Source organism: Pseudophryne corroboree, chromosome 8 (genome assembly GCF_028390025.1).
Source record: "Pseudophryne corroboree isolate aPseCor3 chromosome 8, aPseCor3.hap2, whole genome shotgun sequence".
NCBI lineage: Eukaryota > Metazoa > Chordata > Amphibia > Anura > Myobatrachidae > Pseudophryne > Pseudophryne corroboree.
Genome location: NC_086451.1, coordinates 242,438,267 through 242,444,569, shown reverse-complemented (window position 1 = coordinate 242,444,569; position 6,303 = coordinate 242,438,267). Strand labels below are relative to the sequence as shown.

General features: G+C 38.6%; 1 pseudogene; it reads left to right on the top strand.

Moving 5' to 3' along the window:
- Window positions 1-5,374: 5,374 nt before the first annotated feature.
- Window positions 5,375-5,493, top strand: LOC134953904 (5S ribosomal RNA; annotated as a pseudogene).
- The last annotated feature ends 810 nt before the right edge of the window (window positions 5,494-6,303 follow it).

Sequence of the window (6,303 nt, the reverse complement as noted above, 5' to 3'; positions counted from 1 at the left end):
GTAGTAAAATAAAATAAAAAGTTGGGTCACCGTCAAAAATGAAAAATAAATCGTCTATATAACGGCCATAGTAGACGAGGTCCGCGTCTTCAAATGCCCCATGTATAGGTAAATGTAAATATAAACAAAATCTATCAGTTAATGAAAGATTAGCCTTACGGAGATTGGCCAATGACCCCTCCCTTGTCATCAAGCCTGCTGACAAGGGAGGGGGAATTGTGATACAAAATATAGATGATTATCATTCTGAGGCAAATAGACAATTAAGTGATGTTAAAACATATGTTAAATTATCAACCAATCCTTCCAATGATTTCCATAACTCTTTAACATTATTAGTTAAAGATGCTTTGATAGAGGAGTTATATCTAGAGAAGAGTTGAGATATCTTATTCCTCCTCACCCTATTGTCCCCACATATTATCATTTACCTAAAATCCACAAATCACTCACTGCACCTCCTGGAAGACCCATTATTTCTTGTGTTGGGTCCCTCACATCTAATTTGTCACATTTTGATGATTATTTTTTACAGCCACTCGCATCTTCACTTCGTTCTCATATAAAAGACACTACCTCCTTTTTAAATTCCATTTCAACCATAGAATGGAAGGACCCATATTTTTTCGTAACCTGTGACGTGCAGGGTTTATATTCAAATATCCCACATCATAAAGGGACACAAGTCATTTCTGATTATTTATCTAGGTCAGAAAAATTTCTTCGGAATTGCAACAATTTATTGTTGCCTCGATTTCATTTATTTTATCTCACAACTTTTTTCTGTTTAATGAAAGTTATTATTTACAGAAACTTGGGACGGCCATGGGGGCGAGGTTTGCACTGAGTTTTGCCAACCTATACATGGGGCATTTGAAGACGCGGACCTCGTCTACTATGGCCGTTATATAGACAATTTGTTTTTCATTTTTGACGGTGACCCAACTTTTTTTCTAATTTTACTACTGGTCTTAATGATAATGATTTTAATTTATGTTTCACCAGCACGATTGATAGGCTATCTATCTCTTTCCTTGATATCTCCTTGACCGTCATTGACAGTCATATTTCAACCAAAACGTATAGGAAGGAGGTTGACACTTTGAATTTCCTACATTATGAAAGCTCACATTATAAGCCATGGATAGATAATATCCCCTACGGTCAACTGCGACGAATCAAACGCAATTGTAGCAGTGTTTTTTTTTCTAGATAAAAGAGATATAAGACCCACTGACAAAACAGTGAACCCTTCCAATTGGTTGCCTAAAGCTATAGGTTGCTTAAGGTGTGGTTCGAACAACTGTATCACTTGTGCCTACATTCTGAATAATACGAAGAATTTTTCATCTTCAGATAATATACAATTTGAAATACGATCCTTCATCAATTGTAACAGTTCTTACATCATATACATTCTACTATGCAGTTGTAACCTCATATATATGGGCAGGACCACACGCAAGCTCCGAGTGAGGTTCTTAGAGCATAGACGTAATATCCTAAGGGGTTTTCTCTTCCATAGTGTTTCAAGACACTTCTTAGAAGTTCATCAAAAGAATCCTGATCACTTACATCTTATAGGGATAGAGACCGTTATACCAACAGCACGGGGAGGAGACAGACACAGAAAACTCTGCCTTAGGGAGAATTATTGGATACACAAGTTAAGAACCCTCGTTCCCGAGGGGCTTAATGAAGCTATTGAATTTGACCTTTGAAGGCATATTATTATGTCCCGTTTCCTTCCCTTACTTTTAGCAGCAATATTTAGTTTTACTTTTTTGAAAATGCATTATTTATTTTTAATTCCATGTTCATACTCACTCTAAGAATATGGAGAAACATTGTATTCATATATTCACTTTATATTCAATGTGCACTTATATATATAGTCTACTAGATATAGGGGGTCATTCCGAGTTGTTCGCTCGGTAAAAATCTTCGCATCGCATCGATTTTCCGCTTAATGCGCATGCGCAATGTCCGCACTGCGACTGCGCCAAGTAAATTTGCTATGCAGTTAGGATTTTTACTCACGGCTTTTTCATCGTTCTGGCGATCGTAATGTGATTGACAGGAAATGGGTGTTACTGGGCGGAAACAGGCCGTTTTATGGGCGTGTGGGAAAAAACGCTACAGTTTCCAGAAAAAACGCAGGAGTGGCCGGAGAAACGGGGGAGTGTCTGGGCGAACGCTGGGTGTGTTTGTGACGTCAAACCAGGAACGACAAGCACTGAAATGATCGCAGATGCCGAGTAAGTCTGAAGCTACTCAGAAACTGCTACGAGGTGTGTAATCGCAATATTGCGAATACATCGTTCGCAATTTTAAGATGCTAAGATTCACTCCCAGTAGGCGGCGGCTTAGCATGAGCAAATCTGCTAAAATCCGCTTGCGAGCGAACAACTCGGAATGACCCCCATAGTGCAGTTAACTAAGTATGGATTGTGGTTATTATTTTGTATTAATTATACGGGACACTGACTAATATATAGGTTTGTTATCCTCTCCTTCTTAACTTGAGAATCAGTGGTACACCCAGCTAATTCCCCTATCAGCTCTTCAGAGAGAGTAGTGTTCAAAACCCGACTCCAGATCATTTTTTTTCTTTTTTTTTAATGTTCATACTTACTTTAAGAATATGTAGGAACATTGTATCTATATATTCCTTCTATATCCAATGTGCACTCATATATATAGTTTAGCAGATATAGTGCAGTTAATTAAGTATGGATTGTGGTTTTCATATTAATATTATTAATTATATGGGATATTGACTGTTATATAGGTTTGTTACCCTCTCTATCTTAACTTGAGATTCAGTGGCACATCCAGCTAATGCTCCCATCAGTTCTTTAGAGAGAGTAGAGTTCAAACCTGACTTTAGATTATTATTTTTTTAAATAAATGTTTTTTGTTGATAATTATTCTAATTTCTTTTTAGTCCATCTTGGTCTTTTATTCAATGTTTTATTTTCTCTGAAATATATAAAATAAACACTATATTGTATAAATATGTATAAAATGTTTGTGCAATGTATGTTTACATATATATCTATCTACCTCAGAGTTTATAATTTACTGAATTAATTTTGGAGTTATAGGTTTCCTCTGTTTTCTGTGACATATAAGGTCTATATAATATTGTCTGCCTTTTTGTTCCCTACAAAACACTCTGTTGTGAATTACTAAGTATTTTACTATTTGACAAGCTGACGTTGCTGAGTTTCTTAATTAATTAATTGATTATTGACACCTGCATGTATGCAATCATTTGCTTTATATACTGATACCTGGACTGAGGGGATATGCCTTTGAGAAATTCACGTGGAGCGTGACGAAACCGGTTAGGACTCCTCAATTCTTTTTTACCTACTGGACTTCTATACTCTGCCTAACAAGCATTTTGCACGACAAGCACTTTCATCTATATTTATAGACCGATATTGGCCTTGCAGCCCCTGCAGCGGCTTATATTCTCTACACGCCGCAGCTGACATCGAGGCCCGCCGAGCGGCATTGGCAACTCCATAGCGGCTCCTTCATACCTCCAGCAGCCTCTCCGTGTAGGACTCCGCCCGGTGCAAGCTTTGCACTCTCCCTCCCAGTGACAGCTACGTGGTGGGCAATGCAGGATAATCAAACCGAGGAAGCTCGGTTAGAAACTAGCCTACGGGTGAGGTCATTTTGACTTTATCTGACATCGTAGTATTTCTACATACCGGAGCTCCATTAATACATTCATGGGACTGCAGTTACCAGTCTAAAACTTATGAATTACTCCACATTCTAACAATTCATTCATATCCAGGATACGATACTGTTTCCACTTGTTGGATACAAATGTTGCATATTGTTACCGCTCACATTACAAGTGCTTGTTTTATCTGATATCCAGTACAGGGTATTTTACTATTTTCCCTATAAGGTTTAATGTCCAGACTATATGTTTTATTGTATGTAATTTCCTTCATTGTCATATTAAATGTTTCTTTATAATTTATCTCAGCATACGTCAGCTTTTGTTCATGTTTCCAATTTCATTGCGCAGCTGAGTTCTTTTTTCAATCTAGTTTCCTTCAATTAGGCAAATACACAGTGCCTACACAGCAGCGCATTGAAATTGGGGAATTTTTTTATAGAATAATTTATTACGAGGCGCTTTCAGCAGTTTTTGTTTGATTTATTTTATGATGCATATTATAGTCTTATTATGTGTTTTCCAGGTGCTCTAAAATATCCGATCATTGGATGTATTCATGTATTATTATATTTGTTTTGTTTGTTATTTACAGATGGGACTGGACCACTGGCATGCTCCCCTGCCTTTGCGCTAGCATCATTGGACAACTATGAAGGGTGGGTGTTGTTGTGAGCAGTCTGGTAACGCCCATGAAGACGGAGACAGCCGGATGAGGATGCCGCTGATGTCAGAGCTGGCGTTGCGTCACTTCCGGGTGGCGCATCCCTCTGTAACATCCCCCAATGTGCTTGTCTGTGATGTTAGTTCCACTTACCGGATATGGCCACCTGCAAGTTTTACACACCTGACCCAGAGTTGAGTGACCATGGCATGGTGCAGTGGCGGGGGAGGAGTGTGGTGAGCCCATTTCCTGTATTGGATAGGAGAGCACCTGGGTGCCAGTTTTAGCAGATTGAACAGGTGTCTGTAATTTGTTATGTTGATTGATTTTTGCGTGTGTGTGTGTGTATACATATATATATATATATATATATAAAGAAAGGATAAGGTGGTTTTTAAAGCGACCAGCGGTGTCTAATATCAAGAGGAGACTCACTATTTAAAAGAAAATATTTTTTAATCAATCTAAAATGCACCAATAAAAACAAATAAAATGGTAGCCCTATTACAAGGCGCCAGAGACGTTACTAAAACTGTATATAAGATATAAGTTAGTATAAAATTAATAATACAAACTTAAATAAGACAAGGGGAAAAAAACGTCCTAAAAATGCAAAATTGGACATAAGATCAGCATAAAAGGTATATAAATAAGGTTCTTAGCTTTTTAGAGACACATGCAGTACCGAAACACTTCCATGCCTGCCACAACTCGGATCCTGACGAACTAACCTTCAAGGGTATTGAACTGGTCTCTTTGGGCAAGAGAGGCGGAGACCTCTCTAACCTTTTATCAAAACGAGAAATGTTCTGGATCTTTGAACTCAACACCATGCATCCAGATGGCTTCAATGAAGGCTATGAAATAGCCCCTTTTCTGTAACGTAAGCTGACCACATTTATTTTTCCAATTTAGGCAATCTATTTTTACCCTACCTTCTGCTATTTCCACTTCATTCACTATTTCTACCATGCCGCTATTGTGATACCTCCAAAAAACCACGCCAATACTACAGCCATACCACACTGGAGATGCCCAACTCCGTTCGATCTTGGAAGCCAAGCAGTGTCGGGCCCAACTAGTACATAGATGGGGAACCATCATGGAAGACTGGGTGCTGTAATTCCCTTGAGCAAGGGCTAAGAGGTTATTACAATAACGAATATACCCTCTATCACCCTCCCATGGGAACATCGGTGCAAATATGCTTTTCATTTAAAAAAAAAAAAAAATTATTTATTTTTTATTTTTTATACACACTATGCTACCACTTGCACCTTGCTCATCATGAAGTATGATTACTATTGTATCATCTTCCACTTGGGAATGATTTTTGATACTCACCTCATGATATAAATTATACTAGTATATAACTAGAAATACTAGCAGTATTAAACCTGACTGCATTATGAAATTATCATTGTCTCCTTGCCAAATATCAGCCAGACATCTAGTTGCACTGGCTGTTCCAATTGTGTCCACACTTGGGACCAGAGGTACCAGTAGATTTAATTGTGAATACGAAAGATTCACATAAATACTATTTCTGAAACATGTTTTCTCTTTATTTCCATCTATATATAACTCATTTCCACTATGAAAAATCTTAACCAAAATGGCCGCCGGGACCACATGACTGTACAATCAAATGTCTGGAGGAATGCACTCCAAGAAAATGGCCGCCGCTACTGCACACACGTTCCCAGCCACTGTACTAGATGGGAGAACGGGCGCATGCGCATTGGATGCCGGACAAGAACCCTCCACAACCCGCACTCGGCGCATGCGCAATGAAGAATGCCGGACGCCGGAAGCGGGGCGGACGTGACGTCACCCGCGATCCGGACAGAAAGTCCGGGACTTTAAACTGTACCAGTTTTTTACAACTTTAAACACACAGAATACAGTCATATACAAAGCGGTTTTACTCAGCATG